Source organism: Aedes aegypti, chromosome 2 (genome assembly GCF_002204515.2).
Source record: "Aedes aegypti strain LVP_AGWG chromosome 2, AaegL5.0 Primary Assembly, whole genome shotgun sequence".
Classification (NCBI taxonomy): domain Eukaryota; kingdom Metazoa; phylum Arthropoda; class Insecta; order Diptera; family Culicidae; genus Aedes; species Aedes aegypti.
In genome coordinates, this window is record NC_035108.1 from 136,166,771 (window position 1) to 136,191,220 (window position 24,450).

Below are 24,450 nucleotides of genomic sequence, written 5' to 3' on the forward strand. Positions count from 1 at the left end.
CAGGTGTTAAGGGCGATTTTAATGAAAATGGTGATGAGAATACATGCTAAATATGAGCAGCTACGCTATAAGGTAAGATTTCTTGGAGAGAAATTATTCGGTGTACTATATTAACGAAGTAAAACATGTTTTTTTTTCGGATGGCAAGTAGTTGGGTACTTGCACTCGACAGGCGCTGGCTTAATACATAATTACGTATATGAAGAACCAAATTGAAGTGCTCGATTCCTACTCAACTATCGTTAAATCATATCGTGCTCCAGAAACCGCATCATTCTACAGGCAACTGTAGAACGTAAATTTGATCCCAGCTGAAGCACGAGCAGAAGGATTATTGGGCACGGGATCCAGATTTTTGGATTACTGTGAGCATCTACGAGAGCAAGATTAGGCCGAACAAATGATTTTTAACAATCAAATATATCAACTGAAATAGAAAACATGATTTTTGTCGTTTCTTTTAAAGAGGAATCCGTGGAAATAATTCACAATAAAAATACAGTTAATCTGTAAAATAAATTACAAACCCCACGCATTTTTTCGGTAAATATTACCGATCAGTCGGTAAATTTGACAGTGGCTGCTCCTGTCCTAGTTTACAGACTTGTCGGTAATTTTTGCGTTTACCGAAACGATTACCGACAGTTCAGCTGTTGAGATTTCGGTAAACGAATCACCGAAGTCGGTAATTTTTCCTTAGTGTGTTGGCCGATGGACAGCATTGAGAGTGTGACGTCTGTTTGTCTGTGTCCTTAGCCTGTCCAAATTAGATGGTTTACCCTAACATGACTACAGGGCTGCCTTTTATATATTTAAAATTATCTACAGCTAGTTAAACAATCTCAAAACTAAAAATGTTTTATTTGCATTTGAAATGCAAGGAAGTTTATTAATTGTTAATATTAGTATTAAGTATTGAATTAATCAACTTATAGTGCTAAATAAATTTCAAGAACGCACTCCTACAATTTCATTTATTTTTCGATTTAAAAGCAAGCCATAATTATAGTAAACTTTCCAACAAGCATGCATACAATACTAACAATTCCAATGTGTAGAGCGTTTGGATTTGTATGAGTTTGGAGGGGAAGGAAGTTTCGGTGCTTGTGTAGTTTCTCAATCACATTCAAACCCGGGGCTTCTTTTTGTTATCGCTGCAAGCAGACAGAAAAGTGTAAGCTCTAAACAAAATAATAACATATTTTTTGATGATGTAGATTTTGGATTTGATAATAACATGAAAATTTATCGTTTTAAGCTAACGTTCCAAATATTCTCTATGATAACTTGATTTATATTTACGGGTTTTAATCCCTTAAGAAACTCAATATCTATACTTCATAGTCGGTGCATCTCAACCGCCATGTCTTGGCCTGTAGATATTGGTGAGGCGTAATAAGCCGCACACCAACACTAGAGGCGCGCCGCGATTCGTATCTCGTATCGCGTAATGAACAGTCTCCGAAGCGTACATGCGTATTCAATGTGCCCATGTATCGAGAGCATACACGCGCCATCGAACGAGGAGAAACGCAATGTATGTCCCTTCCTTGGCTTGGCTGTCTGGATGTATGCAATGCAAGGCGATCTACGACGAGGAGCAACAATTTATTTCTGCTGGAGATGCGACGACAACGCTTCGGTTTTCAATTCAAATCAATCATTTCACTTTGAATTTTCGTAGCGTTCAGTTCAGCTCTGCGTGTTGTGGAAATAGCTAGGAGGCTGTAATCGCCCACCATCAAAGTCCTGTGTGAAGAAAAATCCTTCGTTTGTCCATGTTCTGTAGTCCATGAAGCGTTGTTGAAGGCGTTTGATTTTTCTGTTATATCTCCGGATCGTTTGTGTCGATTCCTTGTTGCGTGAGTGAAAATTTTAGATCTATCGATTGATTTGAATTCTTAAGATGGTTTCGTTAGGATTATTTGGCGTCACAAGTGCGATATTGTGGTTTTATTGAACACTTGAACACGGACATCTGGTAGATACATTATAGCATCTTGTACGCTCTCAACTGGAAGGATGATTGATGTGACATCGAATATCCGGTGCTCGCTGAACATTGCACACTGTGTTTTGAACTAAATTCTTTGTAATGCACCAAAAAGGAATGAAAATTATACAGTGTTCGTGGAAGAACTAAGAACTAAGAAGAAGATCGAAACGATCAAGTTTTGTCCATTTTGCCTTGCTTTTTTCCTTTAATTCCTGTTGGCTAATTATTTGACCGGTTCGCTCTCTCTTCTTCAGCTTCAGTCTCTTTTCTTCGCCGTTTTTTGCCTTTCTTCTTGACCAATCGTCCATCCTTGCGATCGCGCGCGCTCCTTCTGCTATGTGCCCGTGTTCGTAGTTGCTCAAAATTGTAGAGAATAATAATATTACATTTTGCATCCAATATATTCCGGTGGGGCCACGCCAACCTAAAGCGGAAAAAATAATCAAGAGAGAAGAAAAAACGCGACGACGACGACCATCACAAAGTGTGTGCGCCAGTGTGTAATACATATAACCGCCGAAGAGAGTCGCTAGTGTAGTGTGCAGCGCAAATATAAAAAAAAGTATAACAAAGGAAAACCGTATCTCATCGGAGCTGTCCGGCTTCTCGTCGATTCCTTTTAGTAGCGTTCGAGTCATTTGCGAGAGCAGTGCGTTGTCGGTTACGAGTCGAGTGAGTTTAAAACAGTGTAAGGAGTCTGGTTACCATTTTCTCCCCAAGTGACATCCTAGAGGAAAGAAGTTAGCTGTCATTTTACTTCAGTGCAGTGTGTGCAGCCAAGCAGTGCGTTTAAGCCCCCCGGCAATCAGGAGAAATTACATATGGTGAGTCATAACGATTGATTTTCCTTAGCTGCACCTTACCTACCACCCATGCCCATTGCCCACTCATCGAGCCTTGCTGATTTTCTCCCGTTGTCGTTGCAAAACCGGGGAGAACCTCGATCGATACAGCGTGTTGATTTTAAAGATCGGGCGTGGATGTCTACGTGATCGGTCGATCGGAGCTGATATTTACAACGGACGATCCCCGCGATGACCGGAAATTGGGGTGTGTTCTGCTTGTCTGTCTGGTTTGGAACAGTCTGGATGCAGTCTTAACGGCACCCATGTTCTAGTGAGTGGAAAATTCTTGGGGATGAGTCATGTTGCTCATTGCCTTATGGATGGCGATAAAGGGTGGAATGGTAATCTTTTGTTCATGGGAACTTGTTGACACATCGTGGTCATTGTTCGATAAGCAATGAATAATATTGTTTAGAGTATAGTGTTAGCTAGCTATCATATGTAAATCTAGTTTTCATTATTAATCTGACATATTTCAAACATTTCCAAGTCTCATTAAATGAGGAAAACATATATTTTCAAAATCTTGGGTTGAACAGTTTTTTTTTATGAATTTTTATTCGATAAATACATATATTTAAAAGTGTTTGCCAAAAGTTCGTTAAAAGTGTTTTGCTATCTTGGCAAAAGAATCGATCATCTGTCAATACTGATAAAGCAGTTTTCTTCCGATTGATCAGCAAATCAGAAAAAACAAGAACGTTCGTTTATAATACTTGACAAAATAAAGAAACGGACTTTTTTTTCTAACATTTCCGTCCGTTTGCGAGAAAACTGCTACTTCGATTTCGGCAAATGAGCAATTCTAAATAGAGCCTTAAGGCTCAAGAATCCATTAGGGGTCATGCAAAAATTATGTCACGCTCCAAGGAGGGGGGGAGGTGATCAAACGAAGCGTGACAAGCCTTACAAAATTTTCAGGAGACTCATACAAAAAGTGTGACAAAGGGGGGGGGGGGGGGGTCGAAAAAGTTGAAATTTAGCGTGACATAATTTGTGTACCATCCCTTATTCAATTATTGAAAATTAAAAACATTTTTCCCGTCAAAATTATCAGAAAAAAATCATTTTACTGCATTCCAGATTTCTTCGAGCATTGCTTCTAATTTTGACGAAAAAACTGGTTCAAAAACAAATCTGTAAAATGATGACGATTTTTTTTTTCTGTGCCACTATAGGTGTAGCAGTCTAATTTGGGCTTCCTTTAATGGCAAAAAGGTTAAACTGGAAGCAATAACGTGTGGGATGGATGTATGTTTTAAATCGATCTAGGCACATTTTAGACCTTCATTTTATATTTTAAAGCATTCTGGCTTGTGTGAAGAATGGTTGAGAATATCCATAGTGAAAATCTTGGGAAACTAACTGTAATCGTTAATAAAACTCATGTAGCAATGGATAATTTCTTCAAAATATCATATCATCATATATTTGTTCTGGGACAAATTTCCGTGAGCATTCCTGTAGGTAATTTGTGAGAAGTTTTTGAAACATCCATTGAGAATTATCAGAAGATTCTTTAAAAATTATAGAAGAGATTATTATTTAATCTAAAACCAGCATCGTGTTATACAAAGCACGAGTGTGGGTTGGTGCTAGCGATTTCGGAACATGAAATCACTCTTGATACAATCTGAACCTCTTGACGATTTTCAGAACAATTCCTTTAGAACTCCCAGAGTGCCAAGAAGTTCTTGGCTGATTCAGAATAGCCGTAGAAATTTCTGGAAGTAGTTCTTAGTTAATTCTTGAGAAAGTAAAATATTTTAACTAAAATGGTCTGTAAAGTTTCTTTATCCTTATTCTTGTTGCATTGAATCCTGATGCAAAGCTGTACAGGCTCCAGAGAAACCTTTAAAGATTATATTAGGTTCGGTTTAGGGACAAAATTTCGAATCCCAAAATGTCGAAAGCGGTGAATTTTCAACATTGTTTGCCAGACTTCTTTTTTCTCATCAGGATCGATTGAACATGCTTTGAATAACGTTTGACGCATAATAAATTATATATTCTTTTGAAAGGGAATCATTCTTCCAAGAAATTTCGTTTTCCCAATTTCCTTCTTTTCGAAATTTTGTACTTTCGACGTTTTGGCATTGGACGTTTTGGGAATAGACGTTTTGGAAGGAAAAGCTTCAGAAAACATAATAGTGAATTTGTTTCGAATACTTTCAGGGTCTCCTAGAGGGATCTCTCCTGAAATTCTTCTAGAGATTTCCCAGCCAATTCTCCCATGAATGCTTCCGGCGATTTGTCAAAGCATTCTTAGAAGAATTTCTACAAATTTTGCTCCTGAAAATCCATGAGAAATCCAAAGCTACAGCCTCCAGTAATTTCCTCAGGTATTATTATTATGATTTTTTTTTTCAAAACTATCCTGGAATCTCCTCCACATATTTTTTCACTAATCCTTCAACCGAATTCTCCAGTTGTTACTATAGGACATCTTCCAAAAGATTTCCAGAATTTCTCCCAAGGAAAACCACAAAGGTGTATTCCTGAGTATTTGGAAAAAAATGCTCAAGGTTTTTTCAAGAAACTCTGCAAGAATTCCTCCACCTGTTCATGTGGATACTTTGAAGAATTCATCTACGTTTCCTCCCAGGGACCCAGGAATTCCTTGAGGGGTTCTTCGAACAAATCTTTTTTTTTTTCTAGGAATTCCTCCAGCATGCAATCCAAATATTACCCCTACAGTTTTTTTTTTCAAATATTTCTTAAAATGTTTCTCAAAATATTCCTATGCAATCTGCAAAAGTCTATTTAAGTTTTCAAAACAGTGATACAGAAATTATCGCAATTATTCCTCCAATCATTCCTGCACAATTTCTTTCGAGATTCTGTCCAATGTTTTTCGAAAATCCTGCAAAATACTATCCCTAGATCCGATTGTTTTTTTTGGTAATCTCAGCAAATAATCCAAGAAATTTTCTAAAACTTCCTCGTAAGTTCATAAGTTTCTTTGCTTTTCATTGACTCTAAAACTTACACAGGTTATCAGAGGTTACCTTAGGATTCTCTTCAGAAATACCTAACGGGTTTATTTTTCAAAAAAAAATCTTAGCGTTTGGAGCACAGGAAGAACTCCTGAAAATAAAAAGTTTCAAGACTTACTTTAGAAAACATCATTGAATTAGTAGAAGAATTTCTGTAGAAATTTTAGAAGTAATCTCCGGAGCAATTGCTGAAGGTATATTTAGATAAATATCTAGTTGAAAGTTTATATAAATTCTGAAAGACAATTCGAAATTCCTTGAGGCAGAACACTTCTCTTTGATTGAATTTTATAGGAATTTCTGACCAGGAATCTTGGAGGATGTCCCAAGGAAATCTGGATAAAATCTTGGAGGAATTAAGACTCTCTCAAGAAAATGTGTAGGAATTTTCATGATTTCCGAAATAATCTTTGGAGAAATATCATTTCTGTAGTACTCCTTGGGAAAATCCAGGCTGAATTTTTGAGTCATCCAATAATCAAAATTCTGGGAGAAGTTCGCTAGGAATATGCCTTGAGAAATAATAGCTAAATGTACACAAATATGCCCAGATAGCCGTAGCGGTAAACGCGCAGCTATTCAGCTAGACCAAGCTGAGGGTCGTGGGTTCGAATCCCACCGGTCGAGGATCTTTTCGGGTTGGAAATTTTCTCAACTTCCCAGGGCATAAAGTATCATAGTACTTGCCACACGATATACGCATGCAAAAATGGTCATTGGCATAGTAAGCTCTTAGTTAATAACTGTGGAAGTGCTCACAAGAACACTAAGCTGAGAAGCAGGCTCTGTCCCAGTGGGGACGTAACGCCAGAAAGAAGAAGAAGACACAAATATACCAACTGGTAGGGAACGTGCCTTTAGAACCGGCCTTTGGAAGTCAGTAACTACCATCAATCGAAGCTACTGGTGCTTTCGGAGGCCGTTGAACATTACTGAAAAATCCGTAGTCCAAAAACCCAATAAAGTTTCACCGTAGTCGGTAATCTAAATTAGCTGTACTGTTTTGCTGAATTTATTTCACATGTCAAAAACAGGGAGTTCAGTGGATTTTTAAGTATAAGCGTTCAATTCACTAAACTTTTCAGCTCAGCAAAATGCAAACAACTAGCGAAGAAGTGTTGAATCATTAAAAATGTTTTGAAGTTACAAATTAAATACTGGTCGTGTATAATTTTAGTGATAAATTTTGATTTGTCCAGGGATACTAGTTGCTATGATTCGTTGATGAAATGAAATGAAATTTGATGATGATATATCGTGAATAACTTTCAAATTTCGAATACATCATCCCGTTCTGTAATAGAATATAAAAAGTATTTAATTTTATTGTATTTTGTAGATTTACTGAATTTGTTAGTTTTTTTTAAATATGTGATTGATTTGTAAAGCTACCTACCTTGATACCTTGATGGTTACAGCGTAGCGTCACGCCGTTGCCGGGCGTATTGTAGAGCTCCATCTTCGTCGGTCTTGGGCGAAACTTCTCCAGTTGCCCCGAATGTTTAGGGTCGCTAGGTCTTCTTCCACTGCGTACAGCCAGCGTATTCATGGTCTTCCCTGAAGCCGTCGACCTCTACCTGGTTCCCTGCTGAATATTATTTTCGCAATTCTTTCTTCCGACATTCGCACTAAGTGACCAGCCCACTGAAGTCTGCCGAATTTAACACGCTTGATAATATTCGCATCTTTGTACACCTGATACAACTCGTGATTCATGCGTCTGCGCCACCCACCATTTTCGAGTTTCCCGCCGAGTATTGTCCGCAGCACTTTACGCTCGAAAACACCGAGAGCTTTCGGGTCTGACTCTTTCAACGTCCACGCTTCGTGCCCGTTGAGAGCCACCGGAAGAATCAATGCTTTATACAGGGCGAATTTTGTTTCCGTTTTCAAGCTGCGGGATCTAAGATTTGTAAATCTACAAAGCTCGTATTTGGACACAATATGCGTAGTACTGAAGTGCTTCTTATTGCAAAGTTTTAGACATTTTTTTATGAGAACCCCCCCCCCCCCCCTACTAAAGTAAATCATGGAAATGCCCAAGTGGTTCTGCACCCTAATATATAATATCGAAATATTTTCAGCTACGTACCTTAATAGTTCAAAGAGCTTCGATGTTTTGTTTTTATTTAATTTTTTCGAAGAATGATGGATTTGAAATTATAATATCTATGCATCAAACCCAGAAATAGATACTTGTATATTTTTCTAGTACTTTTCCATTTTTTATCACTTTCTGAGTAAAGAAGTGTCACAGCATGATAAGTATAACGTTTTTCGAACATATTTATCACGAATAAGATATTTTATTCACGAGAGAATTTTGACCGATTGACCAAACCGTAGATGTTTGGTTTTTCCCTAGTGATTTCCATACACATTTTGAAGGGTTTGTGCAAATTTTATCCGGAAAGCTGAAGTTTCAGGAAGACATTCAGAATATGATATAGGAATGAATAAGTAATGCAGAGCAGAAATGATTTTTTGAACCATTCCAATAACCTATTATGCGGTAAGTTTTCTATGTCCTGGGAAATCGGGAAAATTGCCTACCTTTATGGGGTTGGAACCCACCACTTTCAGAATGATCTTGCATGGTGCGTTTTCCACTAACACTATTTGAGCCCAATCGTTTTCACAGCTTTTCTTTGCCAAAGGAACCATTTATTCAATACTATTTCTTACCCCATGGACCCATTCACATATTTCATAACGCTGAAGAGGGTGGTACCCAAGTAACCAAATAGCACTTTCCCTGCGTCTTAGTGCTATAATGAAGATGACATTCCCTTCATTAGCCTATAATAGCTCTATAATCCCAATAAGACTACTACCAGATAGCCGTAGCGGTAAACGCGTAGCTATTCAGCAAGACCAAACAAGAAGAAGAAGAAGAAGATCCGTATCCTTCTTCTCCCTGAATCCAAATTTCGTCAAAAATCTAGTACTTTTTGATTGAGTCCTTCGAGATGTTTAGAGATATTTTGAATATGGAATTAGTATTAGTTTGTACAATTGTTTCTGCGATGTTTCCTGGTTTCGGTTGTCGACTGAAGAGCATCCGATGAATGCATTTCTTCGGGCCTCCGATGAATCATTTCCCCACAAGCATGACAACTCACTCATTTCAGCTGTATCCCCCCGTCAACCGACCCTTTCAAAACAACCATCATCGATCGATCGATCGCAATCGACACCATCCATCCTAACGAATGCAAGATCGATTCCCCGCATGTAGCTCATCTTCTGCAGTCGTTACCTACTGTTGCCCGAGGGTGCCCCGATATCTCGCCATCTTCACGCGATCAGCAGCAACTTCAACACAAAACCATCTTCGCTCGGTAGCAACAAACGGGCGTGCAAGAAAGAGCAGTGATCAGAAAAATGCTGCTTCTCCGCTGGATGCGTGCCACCACCTATTCGGTTTTGCTTTTCGCTTTCGCTTTATTTTGGTTGTTTCAACGGTTAAATAAACACTTTTCGATAATTGATTCAATTATTTTGAAATTAAACATGAATGAAAGTGAGAGTAAGGCCTGCCGGGCGGGGCTTCGAGTGTGAGTCTCCGTTGCACTGATGTGTAGATATTGCTGTTTTTGCTGCAAGCTATGTACACAGGCTCCAGCTGTACAGAAGAAGAAGAAGAAGAAGCTCTAGGCGATGCGTTTTACATGCGTTCGAATGCCCAGTTGCATCAGCCCTAGCCACCCTTCCAAAACACTACTGTCATGCATCATCGCGTCCAAACTGGGAACGTGAAAGATGATGTTTATCTTGGAGATGAGTTGCTGTTTTGTAACGATAACAATAATAGTTTTTTTTCTCGCTCCGCGCCCATCCGGAAGGTGATTTGTGTTTGGGATAAAAATCAATATTCAACTATTTTGGCTTGATATTACAATTTTATGTGAAAATAGAAAGGTTGTCGTCGGACGCTATTCCACTTCAGTTGGCTCGTATCATTCCACATGGAATGTAACTCCATCACAACTGTGCAATTCACGAACGAATAATAGTCCACCTGATTTTTTTTTCAACGAAACTGACTACCGTTAAGTCACCAGTCACCGTGCGGGCTCCATTCACCGTGCACATATACAAATTTCTACAGAATATTCATACAATTTTCACAAATTATTCTTTTTTTTTTTTTTTTTAAATCTTTATTTGAGTGTATTTTAACGCACGAGGGCTAGTTCTACACTAACCACAAATTATTCTTTTGTCAGCAATATAAGATAAAACTGATAAAATGAAGTAGTTTTTGTCACAAAGCATGTTGAAAAACCTTGTTTATGTAGTCAAAATCATATGAATTCTGTTTGATAATGAGATTTTTCAACACTCTTAGTAGAAACGTCAAAAATTACCATTTTTCATTTTAACGTTAGAGTATGAAATTTTTCAAAATTTCAACAAGTTTACTCTGTGGATACTACTAGTTAGATGTATTTCATCGTATGAGCAATGAAATTTTATGCAATTTCTATTTTTTCTTGTGTTTCAGTCAAAACCCAAATGCACGGTAAATGGACCCTTTGCAATATGTATGGTTCCCATTACCGTGCATTACTGTAAAAAGCTTAAAATTATTCGGTATTACTAGATTTATTGTTATGTCGTGATTAACAAACTTCATATTGAGTGTTTGATTGAATATGAAATGGTTTGGACAATACAGTCGAACCTCCTATAATGATTTTAATAAAAAATATTTATTTAGTAAATTTTTATACTTTTTATGGTTTTTATTATAAATGAAGATTTTAATGCTCTTAAAAATGAGTGCGCACACTACTAGTAACATAGTTGCTCCATTACCAACGTTTCTTCAAGATACAAAATTAAATCATGACGAAAACTATATGCACGGTGAATGGTGCACTAGTGTGCACGGTAAATGGTGACATAGAACGGTACGAGGCGACCTTAACATGACATTTTCAAACATATTTTTAGAGTATTTTTTGTTATCCAACACTAGTTTTATATTTTTTCCTGAATTATTATATAATTGCACGCTACGTAGTGGTATTCTAGTACGCATCAAATTATTTGGAAAAGTTATACAATTTATTGAAGTGTAATTTTTTTTTAAATGCACGGTGAATGGTAGCTTGACGGTATAAGTTCCAGGAGAAAATGCTTTAATTCGTATCAATTAGTTTTTTATATTTTTGTTTAGTGCACTGAAACAAATATGAGCAACCATGCGATTCCATGGGTTTGTTCTGAACTGAAGGAGGCGCATATGTATAAGGGGTGGGTGTACCCTTAGTAGTCAGTCTACCATAGTCGCAGAGTGGCTTTTTTGAAGATTTTGCTATGAACCGTTACTAAATATGTTTATGTCATGAACGTCAGTAGCTATTTGTCCAAGTGATATTTTTCATACCGTCGATGGGGGTGACAATGGGTCTAGGGGGTGAGATTGGGTCAAAACGGAAAAATATGTTTTGTAAAATATTTCAGCTAATAACGCTGATATTACTAAAATTAATAATTCATATGTTAGGGAACATATTATTACACATAATTCATATCAATATGCATTTTTAGAAAAAGTAGTTTTTGTTTACTACATCAATAAACTTGCATGTTGAAACTAGATAAAATTTACAACATTAAATTTCTACTGTACAAAGTATCACACATGTACTTTAGCCTCTATCGTTGTATTAGTAGAATGTTGAAAGTCTTTTCATTACACTTCACAGGTATTTTTCGGATTCTGTTTGATTTTCCCACAAAAAAATCTTTTTTTTCGGTACGATGTCTAAAACATTGAAAATGGGGGTGAGATTGGGTCAAGCAAGAACGATAGTAAATGAAATTCCAAGTCCACTTTTTTGACATTTTACGGTGCCGGGTGTTCTCTTTTTTCATTAAGATGTGTTTATTCTTTCTAAATACAGCATCCCTGAAACATCAAACAAGTCTACTTGAGTATTCCGTGCAATGAATAACAATACAACGCATTTTGACAACTTCTCAAACCAGCAACTGTGTTTCGTGCGCAGCAACATCGTAAATTTTTATCAAAAGGGTGTTTGTTTTTTTCTAAATTTGATTATTTATCAGTGTTTTCATATTATAGAAACATCTCACGGAAGTACAAATGAGTTGCATCGCAGAAATACTGGGATTATGACGTCAACTTCTGCCTGAAATTTATTGAAATGTCGCACCGAAATTTAACTATTTGCGAAGGTTTAAAATAATCACTGTTTCAGTACATCTTTGGAGAAACTGAATGGGCTTTATAGCAATGGGGATGAGACTTTGAAGACAAAGTCATTTGAGGGAAACACCAAGAAAATTTATGTAAACTTGACGATAAATGTTGGGTTTACATATTTTTTTCTCAAAGCTCTTCAATTTTCAGTATAATCGTTCTTTTAAGTGGGTTTATCATACTTGTAAAACATCTTAGATATCTTTTTGTCTTGCTTGCATCGTTTTTTATCAATATTTTTCAGTTGTGAATGGTTTTGAAATCATATTCTCAAAAACAAGTTATTTCAATTACAGTGACCCAATGTCACCCCCTCTATGGGATGAGATTGGGTCATTTTTCATTCACTTGTGGTGCCGCTGTGAATAAATATTTGTCTTTAATTTTTTGAACAGTTGTCAATGTACCATCAAAGTACATACACACCAAATTTGAAGTTTATTGGAGTTAAATTGCGATAGTTATTCAAAAAATAAATCGCACATATCCCATTTTGACCCATTGTCACCCCCAACGACGGTATTTTAAAAAAGGCTAACACTTTGAAATTTTTTAACTCAAGAAATTTTCGGTTCAATATCTGCTCATATTTGTTGTGTTACTTTCAAACAATACACTGTGAAATGATAATAATAGAAAATTACATAGTCCAAATTTCTAATAGAACGAATGTTTTGTGGACTAAGTGCATTTGGTCCAGTCCGACTGAAAGAAAAAAAAAACAGTCATTTAATATTTGCATAGTCATATAATATGGGTTCATATCTTCAAGATAACAAATAACCAACATCTTGAATTAAATTCTTGTTCAAAAGATATGAATCTTCCATTCCGAAATCAGTGCGATAGCTTGAAAACTAAAGTTTTGTAGTTGTAAGGGCATTTAAGACCAGTAATGTTTGAATATGCTTTTGGACTAGTAAATTTGAACGATACTCAAGATTTTCACTTAGTCCACTGTGATTAAACCACAGTGGACAAAGTGAAAATTTTGCCGGTCAAAATATACTAGATCAATAGGCAGTTTCTAGAATATTCCATACAGGCATCATAAAATTACTAACAGCTTCTATCGGACTCTGTAAAAACAACAATCAATCAGTTTATTGCTCTTTGACACTAGGTCCACTCTGGCTAGGGTTTCCAATCCCTGGAAGAATTTCCCGGCAAATTAGATTTCCCGGGGTTCCCATAGCAAATTTCTTCATGGATTCTGATCAATTTAAGCGTAAGACTCTAGTTGATTGTTTTTCTAGCACTTGATAAAATTAATTCAATGTTGGTAAATTTTAAACGATTGGTTAAGACTGAGCTTCACTCTTATTTTTTTGCATGACCTTTTAAGCATTTTAAAAACGTTTTGTTTTGAAGCTTCTTTTTCCAAACGAAACCAAGAGATTGTTTTGGAGAAACATAAATAAATAACATATAAAAAGAAATAACTACCGTGTACCCCCGTTGGTTTGACCACGTTTAATCTGAACATTTTTTAATCTGTACGCCCGCCAACTGTACAAATGTATGATTGTTTTTCAAGATTAAAAATATTATAATTTTTAGAAAAACTGAACAATACAACTGCATTTATGTTTTAAAAGTTCCAATATCGTATCAAACAATCATAAAATGTCATTAATTCTCAAAAAAATTTTTTTTTTTAATTAAAATTCTGGAATGTGTGGACATAGATATATGTCAGTGCCATCCACAAATAACGTAACTCTCTAGGATGTGGGAGTATAGTATGCTCACACAACAATTTGATTTCTTTTTTCATGCGAAAAGCGTTATGGAGGAGCAGAGGTGTTCGAAAATTGTCAATTTCAGCATTACGTAATAAGTGAGCGCTAAATAGGCTAAACAGAAAAAAAGGTTAAATACAGATAGATCTGTGTATAGCGTACGGCAGACTTAGGTAAAAAATAGCCAGTTTTCATAAAAATGAAGCCTCTGTGTGTAATGACCCGAATGACATGAAGTTTTGGCGACGAAGTGAAAATAACGTGAATTTCAAATTAACCTTCCAATACCCAAATTTTTATTTTCGATCTAAATATCATTTTTTGTTATCTAAAATCGTTCTAAACACGTTATGGGCAATGATTTATTTTTATTCGCCAATTTATGAATTTTAGTTTTTAATTTTTATAATTTTTATTTTTGAACAGCCCTATCCTTTTTCATTTTTTCTTGATGCCTCTTCTAGTTACTGATTTTTGGCAATAATAAAAAATTGTATTTTTTACGGTACTTTTAAAAATAATAAATTTTCAAATATTTTTCTGAAAATATGTTTATTTTCCGTCTAATTAACGGAAAAACAGGTTTGAAATTATTTTAATACCACCAAGCTCTTCTTCTGTTATAGGTTAATAGTAGAAAAATATAAAAGGTACGATTTTTTATATTACACATTAAATAAACCCCAGGTATTTGTAGGTTATATAATAGTACAATTTTTCAAACAATTTTCAAAAATACAAAAAAGTTTCAAAAGTCATAAAAAACTTTTCTCATATGCGTGTTATGAGGCAAGGTTTACCCCGTCTAAAGGCGTGGTTGGGTATTAGAGGGTTAATGGTGCATTTTAGTATATTCATTCATATGCCTTAAAGTTGTAGACAGTTCTAAATTTGAAATAGAAAAGTAAACGAAATCCGTGTCCTATTACTTAGCTTAGCTTAGCTTAGCTAGCTTAGACTGACTACACATATCAATGGTTGCTATTCCGTGATTGACCGAAGTCAGTGAAAATGCACAAAGAATCAACTAGAAGTTCGGCTGGGATTGGCCATAATCTTCTTCAGTGTGCATAATTCAGTGCCTCTATTTATACAGGGTCAATAACGGCGCCGGCCACGTCCTTGCAGTCAGGTGGGATTGGGGGAAGGAATGTTAGTGTGTAACCTTTGCTATTTGGAGACCGTGTTTGCCTCTGCATCTCCACAAAGGTTACTGGGAGGGATGTTTGTTAATGGGGAGGATCGTTGGGTCACAGGATTCACTTTGATAAGCGATTAGACCATGATAAACGATTATTTGTGAGATATAAACATACTTAGAAATATAATATTTTCGATTGACATGAAAAATTTTCAAGTATGAGAAAATAATGCCGTTACTTGAAGTGACGAACCATTCAAAGTTTGTTGAACAAATAGCTAAAAGCAACATTCCTACAGGATATTTTACTCAAATTGAAAAAAAAATATCGATTGGCTAGACCACCACATAATATTCTTATGCCGACACTTACAGTGGCGAACCATTCAAAGTTTTTTGAATAAAATGAACGTTTTGCAAGTCTACACTTCTAGCACAGACCAAACCATTCAAAGCATTTTTTTATGTATAAAAATAAAGGTCAGTGATTTTATATAAAAAATATAAAACAATAAAGTTATGAATAAGAGTTTATGCCGACACTTACAGTGACGAACCATTCATAGTTTGTTGAAAAATCATATTTATGTAACGATTAAATGTGCGATCATACATATTTTATAGACTTGAAAAAAGCATGAAACGAGCTCACCGATTGATCCTTCATCCTTGATTGAGCAGCCACAATCCACTTCCAGCTTCACTCGTGTGCTCGGCCATATAAAAGCACTCAGAAAAGAACGCGTCACCTGAGAGGAAAAAAAACTGACGACTTCTCGGACTTTCTCGACGCACTGCCCGGCAGAAAAGAACGCGTCACCCGAGAGGGAAAAATAATGACGATTTCTCGGGCTTTCTCGACGCACTGCCCGGCAGAAAAGAACGCGTCACCCGAGAGGGAAAAAACTGACGTCTTCTCGGACTTTCTCGATGCACTGTTCGGACTTTCTCGACGCACTGCCCGGCAGAAAAGAACGCGTCACCCGAGAGGGAAAAAACTGACGACTTCTCGGACTTTCTCGACGCATTGTCCGGCAGAAAAGAACGCGTCACCCGAGAGGGAAAAAACTGACGACTTCTCGGACTTTCTCGACGCACTGTCCGGCAGAAAAGAACGCGTCACCCGAGAGCTTAGCTTAGCTTAGCTTAGACTGACTACACATATCAATGGTTGCTATTCCGTGATTGACCGAAGTCAGTGAAAATGCACAAAGAATCAACTAGAAGTTCGGCTGGGATTGGCCATAATCTTCTTCAGTGTGCATAATTCAGTGCCTCTATTTATACAGGGTCAATAACGGCGCCGGCCACGTCCTTGCAGTCAGGTGGGATTGGGGGAAGGAATGTTAGTGTGTAACCTTTGCTATTTGGAGACCGTGTTTGCCTCTGCATCTCCACAAAGGTTACTGGGAGGGATGTTTGTTAATGGGGAGGATCGTTGGGTCACAGGATTCACTTTGATAAGCGATTAGACCATGATAAACGATTATTTGTGAGATATAAACATACTTAGAAATATAATATTTTCGATTGACATGAAAAATTTTCAAGTATGAGAAAATAATGCCGTTACTTGAAGTGACGAACCATTCAAAGTTTGTTGAACAAATAGCTAAAAGCAACATTCCTACAGGATATTTTACTCAAATTGAAAAAAAAATATCGATTGGCTAGACCACCACATAATATTCTTATGCCGACACTTACAGTGGCGAACCATTCAAAGTTTTTTGAATAAAATGAACGTTTTGCAAGTCTACACTTCTAGCACAGACCAAACCATTCAAAGCATTTTTTTATGTATAAAAATAAAGGTCAGTGATTTTATATAAAAAATATAAAACAATAAAGTTATGAATAAGAGTTTATGCCGACACTTACAGTGACGAACCATTCATAGTTTGTTGAAAAATCATATTTATGTAACGATTAAATGTGCGATCATACATATTTTATAGACTTGAAAAAAGCATGAAACGAGCTCACCGATTGATCCTTCATCCTTGATTGAGCAGCCACAATCCACTTCCAGCTTCACTCGTGTGCTCGGCCATATAAAAGCACTCAGAAAAGAACGCGTCACCTGAGAGGAAAAAAAACTGACGACTTCTCGGACTTTCTCGACGCACTGCCCGGCAGAAAAGCGTAAACGAAATCCGTGTCCTATTACTCTAGAAAAAGTTAATTTTGGTGATTATGTAATCAACCAAAGTCCTAGGGTCAGTGTTAGTAGACAGTCCCCTATAGTCGCACTAGTGGCTTTTTACGGCCGTTTTGCTACAAATCGTTGCAAAATATTTTTTTTTTACATAAAGGTTAGGAACTATGTATTTAAGTATCATTGCATTGATACACAGCTATTTTATTCAAAAAATGAATAGTTTTTCTTAAAATTTAAGCTCCTTTTCACCTATAGTAAACCTATTGTTCCTATAGTAGCACTACTAGAAAGAATATTTGTTATCGAACAAAATAATTGATGAATCAAGAACTTTTTTACATCAATTGAAATTTGATTTAGTGTGGTAACTCGAAACCGAGTATACTTCTGCATCTTCATGATTGCTGAATATTTATACCATAAAAATCCGGATATTCTTGAAAAAAATCTTTCATTTGCAAAAGTTTTTGATATATCTAATCGACAAAGATTTGACTAATGCCCCATTTACGATTGTCATAACGCTGAAGAGGGTAGGTGGGTGTCCTCAAGATGTGACAGTTCATATGAATTTTGTAGATTATCCATAAAAAAGCGTAACCTGCCCACCATTTTCAATGTTATTAAATTTATGAATGAGCCCTAACTAAGTACTTCTACATGTGTGGCTTCGTTTCATCCTTGCCTGGAACTTATTAGTTTCAGAAGACTTTTTATTTTTATGAAAAAGATAAAAGGATTAAAAATTTAAATATTTTCGATCAGGGTATAAGCTACTTGAGTATCTGATGATTCACTTAGGCACCTGGGGATTTTAGCGTCAAAATTGTCTGAAACTCGGAAGTAAGACACGCTTAAGGGTCATATTTTTGGTAAATATGTTTTAAGTAGCAGACAAATCAAACCCCTGTCGAAGTGAATCAAACGTGCCAAGAGTAGGATCCATCCTATTAGCACAATTGAAAACCGGGAAAATCTTTAAAGATATACCAGTGAAACACAAAAAATATTGTTTTTTTTACTAACAGTTTTCAACGCCATTTTGAACTAGCGTGGAGAATTATGGCGTGTGTTGTTTCGAAATGAAATAATAGTGTAAAAAATCGGATTATCACTAGGAAGCACACGTTTTGAGCTGGGTGCTGCGGAGTTGAGCGTTTCTATTTTTCAGCACTCATATGGCAGTCAGACTGAAAACATTCTTGTGGATTTAAATTTCTTCCTATCTCGAGTTAAGGCTGGATTGCTATACTGACAAGAAAAGAAATCGCCTATCTAGATGAGTGGAAATTTTCTCCCCAGAAATGGTCCAGAAAATCACATTTTTCTGATCGCAGTACGCAGTTGAGTAGATATGTCATTCCAAAGGAGGCTCTCTGTAGGAAATTTCATTTTTGTGGGAAATAATACAAACTACCTAGTTTTTTTAATACGAGCTGATTGTTTGCAAAATTTAAGCGATGTACACGGCGAAAAAATGTTGAAAGGTTGATTCACTTTAATACAGTTTGTCGATATTGATAATTGGTCATCTGGATCCGGAGATATTCCAAAATTCCTTGGGGAACCGACGCGTAGCCATAACCCACTTAAATATCTCAGGCAACAGAATTTTTATCGTATTCGGAAATTCACTACACGGAATGATACATCAATGCGAGTATGTTGTGAAAAAAATAAGCATATTGGTGCAGCCGTCTCTGAGTAATGAGCATTTTTGTTTTTGGTACCGCACTAGACAGATAAAGATCTTGAAAACTCTAAAAAATCTAATTTCGTAATTTTCAGATTTCTCGAAGAATACTGAACAGATTTGTATGATTTTTTCAGGGTAGCTCCTTATTACTTGCTATTGTGTAGAACATATTTTATTTTTTTGATAAATTGACCAAAATGGCCGCCAAAGACATTTTATATGAAGAATGTCGGTCGCCCAAGGAACATCGGAATATCTTCAAAACTAGATCATAAATAATTAATATCGATACGGATTCTTAAACTAGAAGAGTTTTTTTGAGATCTTGTGAAAAAATGGTGCAAAAATATCGAGAAACAGAAAAGTTATCGCGATTTGAATATTTTTTAGCGGTAAAAAATTAAGCTGCCGGTAGAGGGTCAATGTTAAAATGAATAATGCGTTTATTTTACTATTACAAATGTTTTGAGTACGTTGTACGTATGTAGAAACAGTTGATACAAAGTACAACTGGTTTGTCTGTCAAAAACATTATAAATCACACCTTACTCGGTTACTCGCGAGTAAATGTTCGCGAACTTTTTGCCATTCCTTTTGTTATGTTCTCCCGAGCAGGCGAGTCGGGAACTCGCATATTCGCGAGTCTGTCATGTTTGTTGGTTTACACTTGTGAAGTGCTTTTTGATGCGAGCATTTCCACCACTGGTAGTAACGCTGCATTTATTATTTGATTTCATACAAATATGTTTTCTCAGCTGGTTGGATATAGGTACACCGACCCTGTTATCATGATTTAGTTCAAGAGTATAAGACTTTGAGTCTATTGACATATGTTAATCGCTGATGCCATTGTGCAAATTCGATAAAGTCGACTAGTTCTTAACGAAAAAAAAAGTTGTAAATTGTCAAAAATTCTGGATGTTGGTGAATATTATGCTCTTTTTCCAAGTGAAAATTAATGTTTTAGGTCACTATACCGTCCAGTGAATATGTCCGTCAATTTGAAAAATCAAAACAACAAATGATGAATTTCTTCTCCGGTCTATTTTGTCACGTTAATTCATTTCGCGGCATCCTCTCCCATAAAACAAGGAACGATCCACCAAGGAAACTACATGAGGATGCAGTGGCACCAAATAAAATAAAACGAAAGGGTGCACGTTTTAGCCACTACGGCTGCCGCAACAATAGATAAGCGTATAGGTGACGAACGAGGGAGAGCGCAGTGCAGTCAAAGGGATTGAAGAGACAGACAGTCAGACGTGTGGGAGGACGAGGAGTCGGGCAGGACATTTGCTGCCGCCGACATGATCCGTCTGTGTTAGTGTGAAATGTCTGCTGGCAGAGCACATGATTTCCGTTCTTTTCCGAACGGTTGCTAGGTGTATTTCTGTACAGTATTTTTATACCTTCATTCCGATGTTTGCCTCCCTGATGCTATCAGTCGTTCTTTTTTCTGCACATTTTCGATGACAGTAATTTTCGTCCTTTAAATCTATCGTTCGGCGAATGTATCGGCTGAAGAAATGGATGCTACAAAAGTTAACCCCAGAACAGAATTCTTGCTTATTGCTGTCACACGGTATAACAGGTTTGATTTTTGCGTCCTTTAACGTTTCCTTTTTTCCGAAGGGTTCACTTTCATTGAGATTGGAATGCAACATTTTGCTACCTGTTTGATCATTAACCTCTGTTAAGTAACACCGATGGGTATGTACGCAGTTTGCAGGTTGAATTCCCATAATATACTATAAATAGGGAGCCGGATCCTATTCTTGACACTTTTGATTCACTTCGACTGTGGGTTTTTGGAAGCTACTGAGCTCATATTTGGCCTCAATATGCATCATATTGAAGTGCTTCTTATTGCAAAGTTTCGAACAATTCGGCCGAGAAAAACCTCCCATGCCAAAGTGAATCATGCCCAAGTAGCTCTGTACCCTATGCTTGTTTTGTTTGCAGAACTTAAAATGATATTCCACTGCAATGATGTGTTACCTTTGACGAAGTTATTTTGGATAATTTTGTGAAATTGAGGTCTGATACCTGAGTTTTACAGTTTTGGACCCCAAACCGATCACCCCTACATTTCGTGTTCTTTTTTGGTAAGCTGGAAGATGTTAAGCTCAGCAAACGTGATATATCTGATAGTGTCGTACGCAGAGATGCGATACTAATTATTTTGAGCGATTACACCTATTGCTTAATTTTTATCCGGTACTGCGAAAATTTTCATATTTTGTGATTTAATAAAATTGAGGATATTTGTAGTTCTTTGACAAAATTTCATGGGAAATAAAGTTACAGTATTTCCAAGTTGAGCATTTTGTATATATTTTTTGTATTTTTAACTACTATTATTCTGAACACAACTGTCTGTATATGGATGGACGTATAAATTTGGACAGACAACATCTTAGGCATATCCCTGGTGGAATTTTCATAGGTTGTATACAGGATTGTCATGTCTTAAGTCTAACGGATTTCCAAGCAAAATATTCAGATAATCCTAGTTGAAATTCTGACTTCTAAAATCCATTGGACAGCATTCTCATTTAGCCTTCGGCAGGACTTTCGAAGAACCCTGGACAATCTTCTTCTTTTTTAATGAGTTACGTCCCAACTGGGACACAGCCAGCTTCTCAGCTTAGTGATTTTATTAGCACTTGTACAGTTATTAACTGACCTTTTAGCATGTGTATATCGTGTTGCAAGTACTATGATACTCTATGCCCTGGAAGATTGAGAAAATCTTTACGAAAAGATCCTTGTCTGGTGGGATTCGAACCCACGATCTTCAGCTTCGTTCTGTTGAATAGCTGCAGGTTTACCGCTACGGATAACTGCCTTTCCCCTGTTATAGCTGGACCTGGAAATCCTTGGGAATATTCTAACGGAAACTCAAATTTTCTGAAGTACATTGATGACATTGATTAGGTTTAATCAAAATAGTATTTGAAATAGCAGTAATTGTCTCTCAGATTTCGAACAAAATTTTGTTCAATTCATATCTTGTGTTTAGTGTTTTCCTCTATCTTGCTAAGGCATAATATATTGAAAATTGTATTTTCTCCAAAAAATAATTCAAATACAGAAATTTTTCGTTGCATGTGATTGATTTGAACTGTATTATTTCCTAATCGAAACAGTGCACCAAATCTAATATCGTTTGATTTGGGAATTCCTATCGAAGTTTTTGTCAATACCAACACGAACAACGTCACATATGTTCATATCGAACCAATCAAATCCACAATCTCGCTGACACACTGTCACCGGCAGCGACCATCACCCACCGTAGAAAACGGGCCTTCATATCAGCAAAATTGCCAGCTGTCTTTTTTCCAAACCCAAAAGCTAAAGCTTCCGTTTTTCCCTTTGCTAAGCCGTATGCACACAGACACAATATGCCACATCCCATTCGGATAGCATAAACCGGCGGCGCGGCGGCGGGTATTGCAAACGAAACAGTCGAACGTTTTCGCTTCCTACCATTCATGAACACGGTGTGGCGAAAACCGTTATTAGCAAAAAAAAAAATGACTATTCGACACTCACTATCCATAATATTTAGTATCCAAGCATCTTCTTCGTGAATTTGAAAATATTTCATCGTTTCTCATCATTCATATTTCACTGAAAACTATAAAGATTTGAGGATGTAGAATAATTTTCGAAGGATATTTTCATGTTTAACCCTTCCGTTACCATCTTCCCTTAGGACCTATTCACATATTTCATAACGCTGATGGGGTGGGTGGGTGTCCTGAAAATGTTACAGCTCATACAAAATTTTAAAAACATTCATACAAAATGCGTTACGAGGGGGTGGGTGGGTTTTGAAAATTTCCATTTTTGGCATTATGAAATTTGTGAACAAACCCTAAACGAGTGTTGGGAAAAACACGTTTTTGGCTGTAACTTTTTGTTTTTCGATATATTTGAACCAATTTTTGACACAAGAAGCGAGTATCCTTCTAGTTTGAGGGCCTGATTTTAGAATTTTAGGATTGGTCCCTTAGTTCCGGAAACAAAATGGGTGTTTCAAAATGACCCATTTAAAAAAAGTGGATTTGCAATGTGAAATCAGCCATATCTTCACAATTATTAGCTCTATAAAGATGGAGACGGAAGTCAATGATGGTCACTATATGGCGCGGATCACAATTTCCGGATGTTCCGGGGCCATATTTTGGAAGCGAGTAAATACTATCAAACTTCATGATTTTTTAAATGATTGCATTCTACGACAGAGCTGCACAGTATAAAACCCATGTGGCCAATTTGGAAGCGGTATCCGGGTCTCCGAGGAATCGGTTCCGGGGTCAATTATCAAAAATCAGTATACATTGTCATGCGACACATCAAACTTCGTGATTTTGAAAGTTATAACTCTCTATGGTGAGCTGCAACGCTTGAGATCTATTTGGCAAAAAAAAGCACTGAACCGATGTGTATATTAGTTTTATCTACGAATTTGTGAAGCGATTATTTCAAGAGCTCTCCAAAGATTTCGTTGTACGAGACGTATTCTAGAGGATTCGTTAAAGATGTTTTCAAAATTACCTGAAGTTAACTTGATTATTTTTTTTACAGAAAGCATATTTTTTGGGGAACTTTTCGATGAAATCTTTTTCAGTGTCACTGCAGGATTGCTTAAGGCAAAGTAGCCCGTTATTCTTTTTGGCAACAATGATGACTTTTCATCTTGCAGTTCAAAGTGATAAAATTCAGTCTGGATAGTTTATATTGACTTGAAAAAGCATCACTGTACGCGCTAACATACATAAAGTATGCTGATACTTTTTAAGCTGTATCAGTGCAAAGCCAATTGATTTTCTTTGATTCGAAATGAGATGAATTTGCAACAATCATCAACGACGCGTACAAATTTCAATGACGGCCTACTTCGCCTTAAATTACAGGAGAAATCCTGGAAGGACACTCTATGATAAAAAATGGACAAGTCAATTCTAGGAGTTGCAAAACAAATTTGTACACGGAGTTGTTCAAAATTCACCAAGGAATCTTTTTTTAGGAACATCAACAAATTGTCTCAAAAAAATTCTCCATTTTAAAGGAGTCTAGGGAATTTCTGAAAATATGTCTAAAGAATTCTAAAAGTATTTTTGAAGGGATTCTTGAAAGACTTCTTTGAAAAATGTTGAAAGTAATCCTAAACAATGTCATGCTGAGATATATAAACTGAAATTTCTATCGAAAATCCTACAACAATCTTATGAGAAAGTTTTTAAGGTAGTCCTGTATATGTTTATAATCAATTACTGAGTATTCGAAATAGCATAGACTGACTGTACATGTCAATGCTTGCTACTCCGTGATTGATCTGAACTGGTAAGAATTGCACTACGATTCAAATGAATAAGGGATGGGAGTTTCCGCTTACTCTCGAAGTGCAATTTTAGCAGATCTAATATTATTGATCAATAACGGCGCCGGCCAAGTCCTTACAGTCAGTTGGGATGGGGAAGGAATGTTAGGGTGTAATGATTGTTGCTTCTAGAGACCGAGAATACCTCTGCATCTCCACAATCACCACGGGAAGGGTGTTTGTTAGTGAGGGAGTAAAAGATCTGGGAGTCACCTCTGGTCGGTGATGCGATTCATGGACAAGGGG

The 24,450-nt window shown here is 36.6% G+C and overlaps 1 protein-coding gene across 3 annotated transcripts in view; it reads left to right on the top strand.

Annotated features, from left to right (window-relative positions):
• The first annotated feature begins 1,621 nt into the window (after window positions 1-1,621).
• The window catches only part of LOC5573673 (synaptic vesicle membrane protein VAT-1 homolog-like), a 164,294-nt gene continuing 141,465 nt past the window's right edge, over window positions 1,622-24,450 (top strand). Inside the window, exons 1-2 of one of the 3 annotated variants that reach the window (XM_021842520.1) lie at window positions 1,622-1,862; window positions 2,620-2,820. The gene's annotated coding sequence lies outside the window, so the exon portion shown is untranslated. Of the gene's footprint in view, window positions 1,863-2,426; window positions 2,821-24,450 lie in introns of all 3 variants that reach the window. The other 2 variants (XM_021842519.1, XM_021842521.1) reach the window with 2 other exon arrangements.